Source organism: Bombina bombina, chromosome 3 (assembly GCF_027579735.1).
Source record: "Bombina bombina isolate aBomBom1 chromosome 3, aBomBom1.pri, whole genome shotgun sequence".
NCBI lineage: Eukaryota > Metazoa > Chordata > Amphibia > Anura > Bombinatoridae > Bombina > Bombina bombina.
The window spans coordinates 134,048,217-134,068,824 of record NC_069501.1 but is presented as its reverse complement, the minus strand read 5'-3'; positions in this window follow the sequence as shown (position 1 = coordinate 134,068,824).

Sequence of the window (20,608 nt, the reverse complement as noted above, 5' to 3'; positions counted from 1 at the left end):
ACAGAGAATACAATTTATAAAAAGTTTACAATTTACTTCTATTATCGAATTTGTTTCGTTCTCATATTATTCTTTGTTGAAGGGATACCTAGGTGGTAGCGTGCACATGCCTGAAGCACTACATGACAGGATGTAGTGCTGCCATCTAGTGCTCCTGCTAATGTATAACATTGTTGCAAAACTGCTGCCTTATAGTGTTGTGGACACGTGCACACTCATGAGCTTATATCCCAGCTTTTCAACAAAGGATAACAAGAAAACAAAGAATATTTGATAACAGAAGTAAATTGGAAAGTTGTTTAACCCCTTAATGACCGGACCATTTTTCTATTTTCTTACCCTTAATGACAATGGCTATTTTTACATTTCTGCAGTGTTTGAGTTTTGCTGTAATTTTCCTCTTACTCATTTACTGTACCCACACATATTATATACCGTTTTTCTCGCCATTAAATGGACTTTCTAAAGATACCATTATTTTCATCATATCTTATAATTTACTATAAAAAAATATAAAATATGAGGAAAAAATTGAAAAAAACACACTTTTTCTAACTTTGACCCCCAAAATCTGTTACACATCTACAATCACCAAAAAACACCCATTCTAAATAGTTTCTAAATTTAGTTTATAGTTTATAAATACCCAATGTTTACATGTTCTTTGCTTTTTTTGCAAGTTATAGGGCAAAAAATACAAGTGGCACTTTGCTATTTCCAAATCATTTTTTTTTTCAAAATTAGCGCTAGTTACATTAGAACACTGATATCTTTCAGGAATCCCTGAATATCCCTTGACATGTATATATATATATTTTTTAGAAGACATCCCAAAGTATTTATCTAGGCCCATTTTGGTATATTTCATGCCACCATTTCACCACCAAATGCGATCAAATAAAAAAAATTGTTGACTTTTTACAATTTTTTTTCACAAACTTTAGGTTTCTCGCTGAATTTATTTACAAACAACTTGTGCAATTATGGCATAAATGGTTGTAAATACTTCTCTGGGATCCCCTTTGTTCAGAAATAGCAGACATATATGGCTTTGGCGTTGCTTTTTGGTAATTAGAAGGCCGCTAAATGCTGCTGCACACCACACGTGTATTATGCCCAGCAGTGAAGGGGTTAATTAGGGAGCTTATAGGGAGCTTTAAGGTTTAATTTTAGCTTTAGTGTAGTGTAGTAGACAACCCAAATTATTGATCTAGGACCATTTTGGTATATTTCATGCCACCATTTCACCGCCAAATACGATCAAATAAAAAAAAAAACTTACATTTTTCTCAATTTTAGGTTTATCACTGAAATTATTTGCAAACAGCTTGTGCAATTATGGCACAAATGGTTGTAAATGCTTCTCTGGGATCCCCTTTGTTCAGAAATAGCAGACATATATGGCTTTGGCGTTGCTTTTTGGTAATAATAAGGCCATTAAATGCTGCTGCGCACCACACTTGTAATATGCCCAGCAGTTAAGGGGTTATTTAGGTAGCTTGTAGGGTTAATTTTTAGCTTTAGTGTAGAGATCAGCCTCCCACCTGGCACATCCCACCCCCTGATACCCCCCTGACCCCCCTCAAACAGCTCTCTTCCCTCCCCCACTTCACAATTGTTACCACCATCTTAAGTACTGGCAGAAAGTCTGCCAATACTGAAATAAAAATAATTTATTATTTTTTTTATATTTTTTTTCATACAGTCTGCAGTGATGGATCCCCCCTTACCCCACAACCTCCCTGATCCCCCCATATATCTCTATAACCCTCCCCCTCTACCTATTTGCCGCCATCTTGGGTACTGGCAGCTGTCTGCCAGTACCCAATTTGCCCCCCAAAATATTTTTTTTTTTTTTACTTTTTTATATAAAACATTTGTTTTCTGTAGTGTAGCTGGCCCCCCTAAATAATCTACATCCCTCCCCCTCCCAGATCCCTTACTAAACAACAGAGATCCCCCTGCATCTGCCTCTGTCTTTTTCTTTTTAATTGTGTGCATAAAATGCGTGTGCGCGCTAGCGCGCGTACCAACCACCTCCACCCCCCTGGCCGCAACCGCCGACAAAGCTGCTCCCACCCACCAACGAATGTGTGACCATCAATGGCCGATGCAGAGAGGGCCACAGAGTGGCCATTTCTGCATCGGTGGGTAAAATAGGTGATTGCAGTGATGCCTCAATATTGAGGCATCACTACAATCCCTTGTAAGCAGCTGGAAGCGGTCATGATCGCTTCCAGCACTTCTAACAACAGAGGATGTGCCAGGTACGTCAATTGTCATTAAGGGGAGTTTTTTCTATGACGTACCTGGTACGTTCTCTGTCATTAAGGGGTTAAAATTGTATGCTCTCTGAATCATGAAAGAAAAAACATGAGTTTTATGTCCCTTTAATGATTCAGATAGAGCATGCAATTTTAAACAACTTTCTAATTTACTCCTATTATCAATTTTTCTTCATTCTCTTCTCCTATGCTTACATTCTTGCTTTTTACAAATATTCCAAGAGAATGAAGAAAAGTTGATAATAGGAGTAAATTAGAAAGTTGCTTAAAATTGCCTGCTCTATCTAAATCATCAAAGTTGAGTTTTGACTAGACTGTTCCTTTAAAATACCTACTAGATAAGGGCATTGGGGGGGGGGGGGCAGTGCTTACAAACATTGCTTACAAATGTCAGCTCTTGCTCTACCTAAATCATAAAAGAAAATATTTGGGTTACTAATTGCAAAGCCAGCAGCTGCTTAGCTATGCAACAAAAGGGTTAATACATTTGAAAATTAAAACTACTAACTTATTAAAAAGTTTTAAATAGGGGGGGCAGAGCCGGCCAGTGAAACTAATGGCCGCACTTGAATAGAGCTCCGTGACTAAGAGCTCGTTTGGGCATGAAATAACAATATTAAGCCCCATATATCAGCCTACAAAATCAGTCCTAAGCATACCTGCAGCAAAGAACTTACAGTTGATGGGCGATTTGAACCGGACACCACATGAACCATCCAGTACATAGAAGTTGGGCCTACCATAAAATGCCCGACACAGCTTACTGCGCAACAGGAATTAAGCCGCATCAGTTGAGTCCCGCAGGCCTCAACGAGAAAACAACACCAGAGCGGCCACAGACCGGATTCCCTCCATATCAGCAGGTACTTCTGCACAAAGTGGGGCCCGTTACATAAAGATCAGGAACAGAGCTTACCATACACAACTATACACATGGCGTGCCCGATTCCTCACTCCTGGCAACCCACATAACCCAGGGCAGTCTATCAAACACACGCTGACGCTGGGTAACACATGTAGTGGTGCCGGTTTATGCATCCAAGCTGAGCGGAACAAACACAGATAAGGCCCAACATCCACAATCATATACCACGACAGTTGCATGCTGCCCTGAGCCTCCATTGCCTCTATATAAGGTATCTACCCAGCCAGAGGTACACTTAACATGGCATCAAAGGGTAAAAATAAATCAGACAAAATCCCTAGAGCCTCTACAACACAGGCTGGAAAACTGAACTCCTTTTTTAGAAGCCCGGAAAAACAACCAGGAAGGGAGACTGAGATTCAACTAGAGATATCTGATACCGAACCCACCACCCAACAAGATACCAATACGTTCATGGAGGACAGACCGATCACAAGGGCTGACATACAGCTACTTTCCACTAAAGCAGATCTCAATGTAATAGTTCTACAGGTTAGTAAAGCTATTAAGGATGGACTAGCGGAGGTAAAGAGAGAGATTGGGGAATTAGGAAACAGAGTACTGGAGCTGGTGGACCAGTTAGAAGAGGTACAGAAATACACAGATAACACTACACTGGCTTTACAGCACCAACACACAGATATAGAACAACTACAAAATCAAATGGAGGACCTCAACAATCGAGGGCGGCGCCAAAATCTGCGAATCCGCAGCATACCTGAAAAAATCCTGCCTCCACAACTCCTCTTTTGTCTGCAGAACTTGTTCAAATACCTATTAGAAAAAGAGAGCGACAACATTCACTTGGAGAGAGCACATAGAACCTTGCTTCCCAAGCCGCCTGGGACCTCCCCTCCCAGAGATATCATATTATGCTGCCACAAATTCACAGACAAAGAAAAAATATTGCAAGCGACAAGACAAAAATCACCAATACATTTTGGCGAAGATCAACTGCAAATCTACGCTGACCTGACCCCTATAACTTTATCAAAGCGCAGAGAAGCAAGATATTTAACCCTACACTTGCAGGATCTGGGAGTGCAGTACTTGCCTGAGGAAACAGAGTGGTAGCTCTGAGAAACGCGTAGCGAATTCTACTGATTTTTATTGTACACTGTTATATCTTTATATAAAGTGTTTTTTATATATATCTGGAGTCTCCTGGATTTTTTATCTGAACATTTTGAATACATTGGACCATCTTTCACCGGAGTGGTATGTGCGCTGGGCCACTTTTAATATACCCAGCTTGCTTCATTAGCACTACAGTGTGCTCTATACTTTGTGAGTATATCTCTGAAGGGTAAAGCTGGTGGGTTCACACTCTGCTTACTAATTCCACACTAGGAGTCGCCCTCTGTATATCTTTTTACTTTTCAGATGATTTTGGAAATCTACTAAGAGGAGCTGCCCTAGCATTCTAATGCACAGTCAACTGGGACACTGATAAGTTTCCAGACTGCTTATCTAGGCATTATCTTTGCCTTCACTACATGTGAGTACAAAATCTATATCTCATTCTATTTATCCTTATATATACTGGCTACACTAGGAGGCGCCCTTTCTTTTTTTGTTTCACAAGTCTGAACAATGACATGGAAGACAACCGCAAACAACAGAAGACAGCTCCCAAACAACAAAGACCAGAATGGTCCACGGTGGCGAGAAAAAGAAAGGCCCTAGCCAGTGGACATCCTCCTATGACATCTACCTCCAAGGAACCACCCTGATCGGTGCTTCCTTTTTATCTTTGCTCACAATGAGCAATAAACGATTCATATCAGTGACTGATAAGTAGATAAGTATATAATTAAAAAAGTACAAGAAGACAGAGGGGCGCCTCATGTGTGGTATAATCAGATGGTATGATACAGAAAAAACAGAATGGAGCCAAATGAGTACTCACATACTATTGAAGCACACCTATGTGCTGGTAGAGACAAGCTGCAATTTCAGATAGGTGTGACAGCTCACTCTCCAGGCAAAACTGTGTAGCTGGTGAGAGATTAAAAAACAAACAAAGAAAGCACTACATGTGCAGACCATTAAAGGTATAACCGGCAATATCTCTTAGATGATACAGATGGGTACTCACATACTCCTGTAGCACACTTATGTGCTGGTAGAGGCAGGCTGTAACTTTATGACAGGTGTAGCAGCTCACCCTAGATGTAGATTCTTGGTTGTGCAGGGGTGTAGGTCCCAGTGAGCAATCAGCAAAGGCAGAAGGTAGGAAAAGAACTCCACTCAGAGTACATTTAAAATAAAATGTAGCTATTTATTAAAAACAAAGATAAAAAAATAACACAGCAGTTGTTTATGATGAGTGGATAAAAGGGTATACAGTGGCACCCCTCAAATGCAATGCGTTTCTCGGTTAGAACCGTTTCATCAGGCATATATTCATTCAACATCCTACCTCTGACTTAAATAACAAACTAACAGTTATCCACCTCCTTACAAAGGGGTGTGTTTCCTAATTGATATCTAACACCTGTCTGATGACATCAGATCTTCTAATTGCAACAGTTTTTCACATAGAGTAAAAACCAAATTATACACATGTAAAGTATTTTAGCAATAGTATCCTATACTAAACAATAATTAGACAATGCAATAGAAAACTGCATGTTTGCATTTAAAGATAAAAAAATCGGTATTGACCCACAGTTATCAAAGGGTTATTTGATCTATTTTCCTATTCACACAATGTTTATAATTCAAAATATATATTGGGAATGTTAACTTCTATCCATAGTCAAAAACTGGGCTAGATATAAACATATTGTTAGTATGAGGAACAACCTACTGTGTGTTAGACCCGTATTAAAAAAAAAATATATATATATATATATATATAAATGGTAAGAAGTTGGGCGTGTATATTTATATATATATAGGCTGACGTGGGTGTATCTATCGGGGGTGTGTGAAGGCAGCCGATGAGCTGACATTAGTAAATAAAGTATATAGTAAAATGTGGGTGTGTATGTTTACAAGTGCTGTGTGGAAACAGTTAATAGGCTGACGTGAGTGTATCTACAAGGGGGTGTGTTAAGGCAGCCAATAAGCTAACATGAGTGAGCGTGTGAACCCTAGATACTGTGTGAAATACACCTCTTTATAGCGGACCTGGTTACATGTATCTGGCAAAAAAGGCTACATAAATATAATGTCCGTGGTGAAGTGCATGCACATTAAGCATTTAGTGTCAAACCCAAAAGTATATTTTAATGACACGCAAATCAGTAAGAGAGCGAGAATATCAATATTCTATGCTATATAAAGGATAGGATGCACTAACTCGTATAATAATGCAGAAAAAAAATTACCAAATAATTGCGTCTAGGGAGAGCCCTATAATCTCTCTAAACTAAGCGTGATGTATTTGTGAAAAGACACGCTCTTCGAAGAGATGCTATTTATCTAAAATAGAATAAATAAATAAAAAGTGATAACTATGTGTTTGATGGTATATAATCTAATGATAAAAAGACTGGCCTCTTAGAAAGCCCAGAGTAAGACACCAAAGACACCCTATTTGGAGGCGTGCAACTCCAAAGTGAAAAAATCAAAAGTAGAGTCAAATAATCCATAAGGGACCACGAATGGTCAAATATGTAAAAACAAATGATAATACTATATCTAACAGTGAATTGACCAAGAGATCATAATATATCCAATATATATCATAATAAACCCTAAGGCATCCTACCATAACAAGACATAAAGTAAACAACTAAACTAAAATAACAAATATTACAAGTATCCAAAATTTCCAACCCTAACAAAGCAAGTGGTTAACTACCACCTAAACTAAATAATTAAAGTCAAATGACTATAGATAATCTGAAAGTATAGTACTATATAGATTGATTTTAAAAAGCTGCCAGATCGAGAACCTCGTTTAAGCCAGATGGAAACAGAGATTGGAATTTATAAATCCAATATGTTTCCCTCTGGCGTAGACAAGTATATCTGTTAGAGCCAACCTCATATGGTATGTGTTCAAGGGGAGTAATGGAAAAGGTATGGTGATGTCCTTGATGCTGTATCGTACTATGTCGAGAGACACTATGTTTTAGTGACCGTTTTTTAATATTTCTTAAGTGCTCACTCCATCTCGTACGTATCTTCCTGCAGGTGCGCCCTAAATACTACAGACCACACCTGCATGTCAGAACGTAGATGACAAATTCCATACTACAATCTATTCTGTTTCTAATAGGAAACACTTCCCCTGTGGTATGACACTTGACTGAGGAATGTCCGTGTGTGATGTAGCTACACATAAGGCATCTTGTTTTATTACATCTATAGACTCCTAATCTTCTTTTCCCATTGACTGACGTTTTTTTGAATTTGTGTACCTTTCCTCCTTGATACTACTATCTTACTAGGAGCCAATTTCTATTTTAGAGTGGGTGCCCTACGGAATACTATCTGTGGATTGTTACCAATGCTATTCTTAAGGATAGGATCCTTACGTATTATAGGCCAATGTCTTTTTAAGGTTTTTCTGATAGAAGTGTGTTCAGAATTGAACTGGGTTATAAAAAGAGGATCTTTGGCAAAATTATTCTCTGATCTTTTTTGACCATTTGGGCGAGGAGCTAGAATGGTACTCCTATTTTCTTCTCTCGCTTTCAAATAGCTATCCTTAATTAATTCAGAGGGATAACCTTTTTCCCTAAATCTGGTGATTAAGACCTCCGATTGTATATCATATGATGATAATGTACTGCAGTTTCTTCTAATCTGCCTAAATTGACTGTAGGGGATGTTGGTCTTCCAGCTATTCAAATGGTTGCTGGAAAAGTGGAGGAAATTGTTGCTGTCCACCTCTTTGAAATAGGTGGAAGACACAACATCCCCCACGTCCCCCCAACCCAGACAGACATCCAAAAACTCAATCTGTTCAACTTGTAGGTTGTATGTGAAGGAGATACCCATATTATTAGAGTTTAAATGACCAATGAATGTTAAAGCCTCGTCTTGTGTCCCTTCCCAGATAAAAATGAGATCATCAATATAGCGGCCATAAAAATACCAGGTTTGCCACCCAGTTGGTGTTATAAATATACTTATTTTCGAAAGTTCCCATGAATAGATTAGCAAAACTAGGGGCAAACCTGGTACCCATGGCCGTTCCCTTTATTTGCAGGTAATAGTCATCCAGAAATTGGAAATAGTTATGTGACAGTATATATGTTATACAAGAAATGATGAAGTCCTGTTGCAATGATGGGAGATAAATATAGTCATCTAAATAGCTCATTATTGCATCAATCCCCAGTGTATGATCTATATTAGAGTAAAGAGCCCCCACGTCACAACTTAGCCATAGGGAATGCTTTCCTCTTTTAACATTCTGGAGTTTATTTAGTAGGTCTGTGGTGTCTCTAATGTAGGAAGGTAATTTGGTGACATATTTTTGTAATAAAAGGTCAATATATTCCGACAGTCTGTCAGTGAGGCTGTTAATCCCGGAAATAATGGGTCTGCCTGGAGGTGTGGTTCGATTTTTATGAATTTTAGGTAAGTGGTAATAAAACGGAATGTTTGGATGATCGGGTAAAAGATACTGTTTTTCCTTCTTATTTAGGACTCCTTTGTTAAACCCATCTAATACTAAATTCTTCAAAATTTTCCCATATGATACTGTGGGGTTACAATCCAATTTTTTATAGTACGAAATATCATGTACTATACGCTTGGCTTCCAAAATGTAGTCGGGATAGTCCTGTAGGACGATTCCCCCACCCTTGTCCGCCTGACGTATAATCAGATTTTTATTCGCCATTAGTGTGTTAAGTGCCCTTTGTTCATTTGGCCAAATTCTCTTATATTGTGTATTCTTTATATTCTTTTTATTGTTTTGTTTGCAAATTAGTTTATTCAGGTCATCCAGTACTAACTGTTGGAAGAGGTCAATGTATGACCCTTCTTCTCTAGGTGGGTTAAATGTGGAGGGTAATGCTAGATTTGTATGTGTAATCTGCTCAAATAGATCATTTGTGAGATTGGAATGTTCTGTGTAGACAATTTGTGTCAGGTTCCTAGGGTCCATCCCATCTATTAATATAGGTGTACCCTCCAATCTGTGTTTCCTTAGCTGTTTTGCTGCAAAGTATCTCTGCAAAGAGAGTTTTCGAGTAAAATTGTTAATGTCTACAAACAGATTGAATATGTTAGGCTGGTTGGGGGGGCAAAAAGAAAGGCCTCTGCCTAGGATCCTGATCTCATCATCTGATAATATGTGAGATGAAAGATTAAAAATACCTTCCTTTAGTCTCTGTAGCTTTGTTTTTTTGATGGTGTGCCCTCTCCCTCTCCTCCCTCGTTTGGGAATGATCTTTTTTTGTGGTTCACTGTTGTTTTCGTCTTGTCCCACAGTGGGGCCAGGGGTCTTTCCCCTAAAAAATGATTCCCAACAGAGGTGGAAGGTTTTTCTTGTCGTATGTCCTGTTGTTCTAATGGTCTGTTGGGGGAATCTATTATGTATAGGTGTCTCATAGTAGTTTGGAGGAGTACTCACATATTCATTACCATATTCCCCATGGTTTCTATCATTGTGTCTGTAGTTTCTTTCATTATGTTCGTGACTAGACCTCTCATTTTGTCTATTAGATTGATAGTACCCATATTGTCTGGATTGTGAAACATGGTTGGCCCCATTGTTATGATTCCAATTTTGTGACATTCTATTACCCCCATGTTGGTTAGTTCTTGGTCTCCAGTCCTGTTGTGATTGTTGTCTAGTGTTATTTGTATTCATGAATGTATGTTCTCGTGTCCTCCAACTATTATTACCTTGGTCAGTACCACCATTATACCCATTCTTGTTATGTATCCTCACTGAATTGGGGTTTTATCTACTATAAAAGTGACTGTTGGGATCAATAGAATATTGATATTCTCGCTCTCTTACTGATTTGCGTGTCATTAAAATATACTTTTGGGTTTGACACTAAATGCTTAATGTGCATGCACTTCACCACGGACATTATATTTATGTAGCCTTTTTTGCCAGATACATGTAACCAGGTCCGCTATAAAGAGGTGTATTTCACACAGTATCTAGGGTTCACACGCTCACTCATGTTAGCTTATTGGCTGCCTTAACACACCCCCTTGTAGATACACTCACGTCAGCCTATTGACTGTTTCCACACAGCACTTGTAAACATACACACCCACATTTTACTATATACTTTATTTACTAATGTCAGCTCATCGGCTGCCTTCACACACCCCCGATAGATACACCCACGTCAGCCTATATATATATAAATATACACGCCCAACTTCTTACCATTTATATATATATATATATATATTTTAATACGGGTCTAACGCACAGTAGGTTGTTCCTCATACTAACAATATGTTTAAATCCAGTCCAGTTTTTGACTATGGATAGAAGTTAACATTCCCAATATATATTTTGAATTATAAACATTGTGTGAATAGGAAAATAGATCAAATAACCCTTTGATAACTGTGGGTCAATACCGATTTTTTTATCTTTAAATGCAAACATGCAGTGTTCTATTGGATTGTCTAATTATTGTTTAGTATAGGATACTATTGCTAAAATACTTTACATGTGTATAATTTGGTTTTTACTCTATGTGAAAAACTGTTGCAATTAGAAGATCTGGTGTTAGATATCAATTAGGAAACACACCCCTTTGTAAGGAGGTGGATAACTGTTAGTTTGTTATTTAAGGCAGAGGTAGGATGTTGAATGAATATATGCCTGATGAAACGGTTCTAACCGAGAAACACGTTGCATTTGAGGGGTGCCACTGTATACCCTTTTATCCACTCATCATAAACAACTGCTGTGTTGTTTTTTTATCTTTGTTTTTAATAAATAGCTACATTTTATTTTAAATGTACTCTGAGTGGAGTTCTTTTCCTACCTTCTGCCTTTGCTGATTGCTCACTGGGACCTACACCCCTGCACAAACAAGAATCTACATCTAGGGTGAGCTGCTACACCTGTCATAAAGTTACAGCCTGCCTCTACCAGCACATAAGTGTGCTACAGGAGTATGTGAGTACCCATCTTTATCATCTAAGAGATATTGCCGGTTATACCTTTAATGGTCTGCACATGTAGTGCTTTCTTTGTTTGTTTTTTAATCTCTCACCAGCTACACAGTTTTGCCTGGAGGGTGAGCTGTCACACCTATCTGAAATTGCAGCTTGTCTCTACCAGCACATAGGTGTGCTTCAATAGTATGTGAGTACTCATTTGGCTCCATTCTGTTTGTTCTGTATCATACCATTTGATTATACCACACATGAGGCGCCCCTCTGTCTTCTTGTACTTTTTCAGCTATACCCGGACCAGTCGGTGAGGAGGAGGCAGCCCACATATGAACATTCTATATCCCATTTTCTCCGGTCATCCGGTCATACATTTCAAAGAAAGACTTTGATCTCTGTATTATCCTTTATTCAAGGATTCAAAGGTTTTTTTATTTCATATATATATTTTTCATTTTTATTTTTATTTTGTTTGGTCCTTGTGATATTTGAATTGTTCTGTATTATCTATGCATAGTGATTCATTTTTTGCACTGAGTTACCCCTGCACCTTTAGCGCCCCCTCTATTTTGTTGTTATAAGTATATAATTATATGGACTTTAAATATTATATTTCAAAGTATCTCAGTTGCCCAAACTGAGTATATTGGCAAAACATCTGCCTCATAATACCCCTCCCCCTTACCTCCACCCTCTCTTCAATAGGATGAGAATTTGTTACCTAACCTATCAGAGGCCCTTTAGAGGACCACTGGATACTGTTATAATGTTGCATATGATGCCTTGTTTAATGTTGTGTTTTTTGTTATTCCTTGGTTTCATTACTTGCTGTTTATCATTTTTGCTGGCAAACTATATGTGTGTCTACCTTTCCTAGGTCCCTGAGAGGAGATGCTACCCCCATATATCCACACAATTCTAGTCCTTTGAACAGTCTTCCTATTACATCAATGGCAATCAGAAGCATCACCTGCTTTCCTCTAGACCCCAGCCGCCAGGTAAGACCACGACATCATAGATACCCTGTCCTCCCTAAAATTTACTATGACGCCCCCTAAGGTACAAATAATCTCACAAAACGCAAAAGGACTAAATTCTGCAACTAAACGTTCAGTAGTTTTACGAAGCCTCGCCAACCATATAGATTCTAGAATTTTCATACAGAAGACACACTTCCTTACAGGTTCAGAACCAAATTTTGCATCTAGAGACTTTCCTGAAGGTTACCATCATACCTTTTCTGAAAAGAAACATGGAGTTAGCATACTCTTTCACAAACACTTGCATTTTCAGCTCCATAACAAAATCATGGATTCCGAAGGCAGAATTCTGATTTTAATAGGCCTTCTATACAACAGGCCAGTAACACTGGTTAATGTTTATGCCCCGCACAGCAATAAACATAGATTCTTCCAGCAGTTACTCTCGCTCATAATATCACATCAAAAGGGAATCTTAATTGTAGGAGGCGACCTAAACACCACCCTAGATCCTTCACTAGATACATCCACCAAGACCACAAGTATAGGAAACAGAGCCCCAAACATGTTATACTCTTGTTTAGAACAATTAGGATTGATTGATTGTTGGAGAGTACAACACCCAACACAGCGTAATTATACCTTTTTCTCTCACCCCTGTTCAACATATACACGCATAGATTACCTGTTCATTGATGGAAATCACTTGTCCATATTAATAGACTCTGATATACAATCAACTCCATGGTTCGACCTTTCGGCAGTTAGCTTCTACCTCCACTGGCCAGACAAGCCTGTTGTCCCCTACATATGGTAACTAGACGAGTCTTTGTTACATTACATTGACACACAGGAAGCTATCAACAAATCTCTGATAGAATACTTCCAATTCAATGACAACACGGAATCACACCCTAGATTCACATGGGAAGCACATAAAGCAGTAATCAGAGGAGAATGCATAAAGCTCAAAGCATACTGGAAAAAGACTTATAATTTGTCCATAACAAAACTGACCTCCCAGCTTAATCAAGCTGAACTACATCACAAACAATCACCCAAAGACCTAATCTTGCTATCACAAGTAATGAAATTTAGAACCGATTTAAACGCAGTACTTACTAAAGTGGCGCAACGAAAAGCATTATCGATATGAAAGACCTTCTTCTATGAAGGTAACAGAATCGGACCGCACCTAGCTAGAGCACTGAAATCCCTCACAGTCAAATACCAGATAGGTAAATTAACCACTTCAGACAACAAAACACTACTCGACAGCAAGGAGATAGCTAATCATTTTGGCACATACTATAAGGAACTCTATAATCTACAGGTACAACATAACCAATACACACAATCAGACATGACAGAATATATTAAAGAAGCAGAATTACCCACGATCCCACCTACACTCTTCACAGAACTTGAGACTCCTATTTCTCTACAAGAAGTCCTGTCGGCTATCTCGTTCCTACCCACTGGAAAAAGTCCAGGTCCAGACGGACTAACTAATACATACTATAAAAAATATAAGTCCCTGTTAGCACCTCGTCTACTCAGACTGTTCCAGACCCTTGATGAGGGGCAGGAATTACTCCCAGAGATGCAGCTAGCCTTTGATAAAGCCCAATAGGGCGAAATGCGTCAGGGGAGAGTGATGAACTCGTTCACACTCTATTTTTGTGTACATTTTAATCTGCCCGGTACCCCAAATCCATGTGTTGCTCTTGCTACTAACGCATTATAGCTAATTACGTGCTCAGTCTGGGTTGTGCCAGACCTACCTTAACTGCTAGAACTACCTGAATGATTGCGGTCTAGACCGAACCTTAGGTGTGATTGCTATCCTGACCTGTTTATTATTGCAGCGCAGGCTGCATTATATTACCAGCAGAGGTATCTTTGTGCTCATGCTAATTATTCTGATGACTAAACAATAATATCAGTTGAAATATTCACAATAATGTAGCTATTATGTTGCTAATTTAGTATAATTTATTTTGTGCACAGTCTGGGTTGTGCCAGACTTAATTTAGCTGCTAGAATTATTTGAATGATTGTGGACCTAACCAAACCTAAGGGTAGTGATTACTATCTTGACCACTTTTATCATTGCAGCACAGGCTGCACTAGCACCAGCAGTGGAAACGCTATACTCACATTTATTATTCTGACGACAAGTCAAAAATAGCGGCCTGATATTGACAACAATGTAACTATTATGCTACTAACTAAGTACATTCAACCATGTGCATAGTCTGGGTTGTGCCAGACTTAGTCTAACTGCTAAAATCACCTGAATGATTGCGGTCTAAACCGAATTTATGGGGAGTGAGTGCTATTCTGACCACTTTTATCATTGCATCGTTGGCTGCACTATATTACTAGCAATAGATACGATATGCTAATATCAATTGTCCTGATATTAAATCAACAATACCTGCCGAGATATTCATAATAATGTAGCTATAATGTTCATGGTAATTGAATATATTATTATCACTTGATATTTGTTCTCTTATCCAAGCATAATTTATATCGCTCGCAACATGGCTGCAGTATCCATTTGGGAACACAAGCCATTCGCAAAAAGCATATCAGTACTAATTCCTTACTATATGCGAGTCATTCGCAGAAAGCACATCAATATTAACTCCTTGTTATAATAAATATTTTGTCATTTTAGTTTGATGTAACTTTAGTTGAATATATAGGACACTTTAACCTTGTGTGAATATTACTCATTACATGCAACTATTTAAAACTTAGGCTACAGATATATTATATACTGTGACACATTGAAGGCTCATAAATATCTCATATACAGCCTAAGTCAAACTAAAAGAATATAGCTGCGGTATCCATGCTGAACTGTTAGGTGACCATATCATACAGGTCTCAAAGATGTTGCAATGATGATGTCATCAGGACATTATACAGTGTTCGATATTTACCTCAAGGAGGGAATTGACCACCACTTATGCTGAATTTAAGATTATTAAAGCTTATAAAACAAAAACGTGTCTGACTTTATTAACCTATATCTGGAATGGATATTATACCATCTAAACATGTTCATCGATATATTCACATATAAACAATGTGGTTTGACATTATATCTAGCATGAATGTTAGTATAACACTTACTGATTAGTCTAGATGTATCTTTGTTTAGAAGAGGATATTTTATAAACATATACATATTATAAGTGTACATTATGGGGTGTATTCAAATTCAGATACTACCATTCTGTATACAATCTTGATAATATCATAATATATATACATCAGGAATACAGTGAGTCACATATATACCACAGTAACTCCTCTCCTTAATACACACTTGTGTCTGAAATAAGCCTTAACTCAATTTAGCATTATATTTACTTAATATAATTCTTTGAGCATATTTGAGTTGATATCTGGCTGATAATGTAACTGATAATTTAGTCAGGATCTTAGCTCTTAAGCACCACGTAACACTGTAGTTTAGCATTAGAGAGCAACCTTAATTGGTTATTATCTAGATCACAGTAACTGTTAATGTATACAGGCTGAATTATTATATTTTGTGATCTATTATACAACCTATCACATTGATCCAGGTACTGGAGTGTATTTTAACTGTGTGTTAATCAACCAAACAATTTTGTTTTTTTATGTTTTAAAATGAATAAAGGTTAGATTTTAAAATCCTGTTGGGTATTTCTGTTCCTTAGTTAGTGCCCAGAGTGCTTCAATTGCACACTTTGGGAATTCTTGATATTCTCTACATCAATCTTCCTTTGTGTTTAGATGCAGCTGGCGCATGTCTCTGTTATACTAAAACCTAATAAAGAATGCACAGACCCCAAAAGCTATAGACCTATATCATTATTAAATACTGACTTAAAAATTTTAGGCAAAATACTTGCAAAAAGATTAAATAAGATACTTCCAGAAATAATACATATTGATCAAGTAGGTTTCGTCCCAAAAAGAGAAGCCAGAGACAATACCATCAGAGCTCTGACCCTAATGACCTATGCGAAACACTACAAAATCCCTGCCGTCTTTATAGCAACCGACGCGGAAAAGGTCTTTGATCACATTGATTGGCGGTTCTTGAGGGCAACATTGTCAGCAATTGGTATAGGGCCAAAAATGTTACAAAGAATTTTCGGTTTATACACACATCCCACAGCACAGGTGAAGGTTAATGGCTTGCTCTCTAGTCCCTATAAAATAGGCAATGATACAAGACAGGGGTGCCCCATGTCTCCTTTGCTGTTTATCCTCACCATGGAAGTGTTAGCATCACACGTCAGAAAAAATCAGCCTATAAAGGGGATAGATTTAGGTCAAAATAGTTTTAAGATTGCATTATATGCTGATGGCGTCCTTTTTACTGTCAGAGATCCCTATTAATCCGTCAAGGAGATAATGACTGAATTAGAGAAATTAGGGAAATACTCCAACTTCCTGGTGAATACAACTAAATCGGAAATCCTTAATGTATCTCTGCCCTCGGAGGACTTTAAATCCTTGTCAATGATTTGCCCATTAAACCTCCAGCACAAATCTTTTAAATATCTGGGAATACAATTATCCCAGAACCCCAAAGATCTATTCCAAGATAACTTTATCACCCTCCTACACTCGGTCCAGCGAGATTTGGGCTCATGGTCAAATAAACCCATCTCTTGGTGGGGTCGCACACAATGCATAAAAATGACAACACTACCCAGAATTTTATATATTTTAAATGCCCTCCCCATACCCCTACTAAAATGGTAACCATTGCAACTGCAAAAATATATAAACACATTTATCTGGAGGAAAAGCAAACCCAGAATAAATAGGAACACTATGTACAGACCTGGATTGAGTGGGGGGCTAGGACTCCCCTGTATTATGATATACTTGAAGGCCCTGGTTCTCCAGAGAATTATAGACTGGCACAGCTCTAATGAGCACAAAGCATGGATTGCTATAGATTCCCATATTTTGAAAGTACCTTCGGTAGGAGCATTATGTTGGGTACCAAAGGCTCTACGACCACCACAATGCAAAGCACTCCCAATACACAACCATTTTTTTGGGTCCTGGGACATGCTAGTTTCACATAATAGACTTATCACATTATTAGATCTCCTTTATTCCCAATATCAAACAATGCTGAACTTACAGGCGGGCTAGATGACAATTACCAAAGAGCGACAGAGGGGTCATAGACTACACCATTAGCTCATTTTAGTAAAGATGGAAAACTTCTGAACAGAGACCGACTAACAGAGATAGCGTCATGTACATATACCTCATGGCTAAAACACATGCAACTCTCACACCTAATCTTCACATCTCCTCATAAAGCCGATTTCCTCAGACCTCTTACCCACTTCGAAAAGATCTGCCTACTAGGTAACCCGCTCCTGCATTCACTCTCAAAAATGCGCTCCATGATACAACTATCACAACACACAACCCTCCCAACCTACGTCACAAAATGGCAAGAGGAGTTGGGCATAGTGTACACAGCCGAGGAATGGGAATCTATATTTTGTAATGCACAAAAATCATCAGCATCCCCCAAAATACTAGAATTAAACCACAAAGTCCTCCTGAGATGGTATCTCACTCCCACACGCATCCACTCTATATATTCTTCTGCTAACACATTTTGTTGGAGAGGATGTAATACTAGGGGTAGTTATTGACACATGTGGTGGGATTGTCAGAAATTGAGGCAACTGTGGGATTATATAGAGTCTCACTTTCGCAAAATTTTAACTAAAGATTTTACACTGACACAAAGTATAGCCCTACTGAACAAACTCCCTGACTTCCCCTGTGGTCTTAGGCGACAACTACTACAAGTGGGACTGAACGGTGCTAAGACCCTGATAGCATTAAAGTGGAAAACTCAGGAGCCTCTAACAGTACAAAACTGGATAGAAAAAGTCAAGGAATTGTTAACACTAGAGGAATACGGCTTCCTTAAAAGACAGAGACTTACCTTCGCCCATGACATGTCCCTCATATGGGAAGAATCATTACACTCCCTTCCTATAGAGACTAATTACTCAGACGAAACAGTAACTGCATAATGGCTAACAGCCATTGAAAATACAAGCTTTTCTCAATGCACATATATTTATAGAAGGGACCTTGTGAGCCCTCCTGGTAGAAACACCAACTTAATGACAACGCATATTGTTTAGACAGCCAGCATCCTAGTTTAGTTAATTTATTTGTTGTAATATATATTTTAGAACTCTGTTTCATATTGTTCCAATCGACAAATATGTGATTGATGTGACACTAAATGGGGAGCTAGAGTCCCTAATTGTAGACTCTTACCAACCACTGTTCTATAATACCATGTACTGATTTGGGACTTTGAGTTTCCCCATAAGAATCAATACCATTGTATATTCAATAATCACAATAAAAGTTTGAAAATTAAAAAAAAAAAAAGTTTTAAATAAACAAAACAACTTGTATTTTAACTCAGAGATAGAAGTAGTGTACTATACTATAATATACTATATTTAAGTCCAATAAGACAATTATTTAAAATGGTATAATGGCTGACAACTGCTATTGCTATGCTGCTTACATAGCGAAGAATAACACAGATCTGAGCCTCTGAGTATTCTGCAATAAGTATAAAATCGTCCTTTCACTTCCCTCCCTTCCCCTGAGAATTCTGGTTGGCTAGATACATCACAGCCTTCCATTAGCAGGCTTCGATAAACTTTAAATCTATTCTGCTCCTCCTTCCTGATTTACATTCATTGGATAATGCCTGCTTGCATCATAAAAACAGCACACACCAACCAAAAACAAAAAATAAATTTTTTAACCTCTTCCCGACGTTAAGACGTTCCCTGTTGTCCTAACTGCACTGGGCTTTAGCGCCGTTAGGACAGCATGGAACGTCCTAGCCTTTTGGCTGTACTGACGCCACCCTGACCCAATCCCATAATTGAAATTTTGCGATTGCATGCACTATCGTGTGATTTCAATTTGTTTACATTGGAAAGTTGTTCTGATGTAGACAAATTAGCCCAGTCATGAAAGGGTTAAATAAAATAAAATTTTCGTTATTTTCTTTGATTCTTCCAAAAATGAATGCACATGTCTAATATATAACTACTACAAGGAACTGCTGCAGGTTCTCACAGCCCTCCCGCCTACAGCATCATAAAACACTACTGTGGTATTGGTATAAATATTGGTATAAATTAAACATTAAACCACCATTTTTAATAGTGAGTTCATATCACTTGCATAATGCATTGGGATCATGTATTTGGCTATAGAATCTTATAATTTTATCTTTATCACAACTGTAACCAATGACTTATGTTCTTGATGATAATAAAAAGCGAGGCTAAGTTTTCTGGGAGTTCTAAAGGGTCAGTCAACACCAGAATATTTGTTGTTTTAAAAAATAGATAATTCCTTAATTATCCATTCCCCAGTTTTGCATAACCAACATTTATAATAATACATGTTTCACCTCTGATTATTTTGTATCTAAGCCTCTTTTGACAAACTTGCATTTTAGCCAATCAGTGCTCACTCCTCTGTAAATTTACGTGCATGTGCTTAATGTTATCTATTTGATATACATGAACTAACACCCTCTAGTGGTGAAAAACTGTCAAATGCATAGGCAGTCTTCAAGGTCTAAGAAATTAGCATATGAACCTCCTAGGTTTAGCATTCAACTAAGAATACTAAGAGAGAACAAAGCAAAATTGGTGATAAAAGTAAATTGGAAATTTGTTTAAAATGACATGCCCTATTTGAATCATGAAATTTGTATTTGGACTTGACTGTCCCTTAAAGTGTTAAACAAATGTTAAACCAAGAAAAGATATATGAATTAGAACAAACATAAATGTATAATAATGTTTGGTACCACATTAATACATTATTTCACAGTACAGATGGGTATCTGTGCTGTGCATTAGTAAAAAATATAATAATCTTAGCAGAAAATTTAGCTTTCCAAGCCCATCTCTATATGCACCTGGGATCAATCATCCAAATCCCTTTTAGGGTTTAGCATTTAGAATTGATGTAAGCTGGTATTCAGAGGAATATTATTCTATATTTCCCAAAGCAGTTTTTACTTAAAAAAATAAATAGGATGTTTAAATTGAGAAACATATAAGGATTTCTCTTCTTGTGATCATTTTTTCAGAGTGATTGCTGGCAGCCATTGTTCTGTCATTCTAACGCGCTGGAACCCTGTATAAATGCTGTTTGAAAATTCAGAACACGGAAACAATTGTACAGCACAGAAATAGGATACTGTTTATTACAATAATTGTCTATTAACTGTTCACATAAGAGGATGTTTCCAA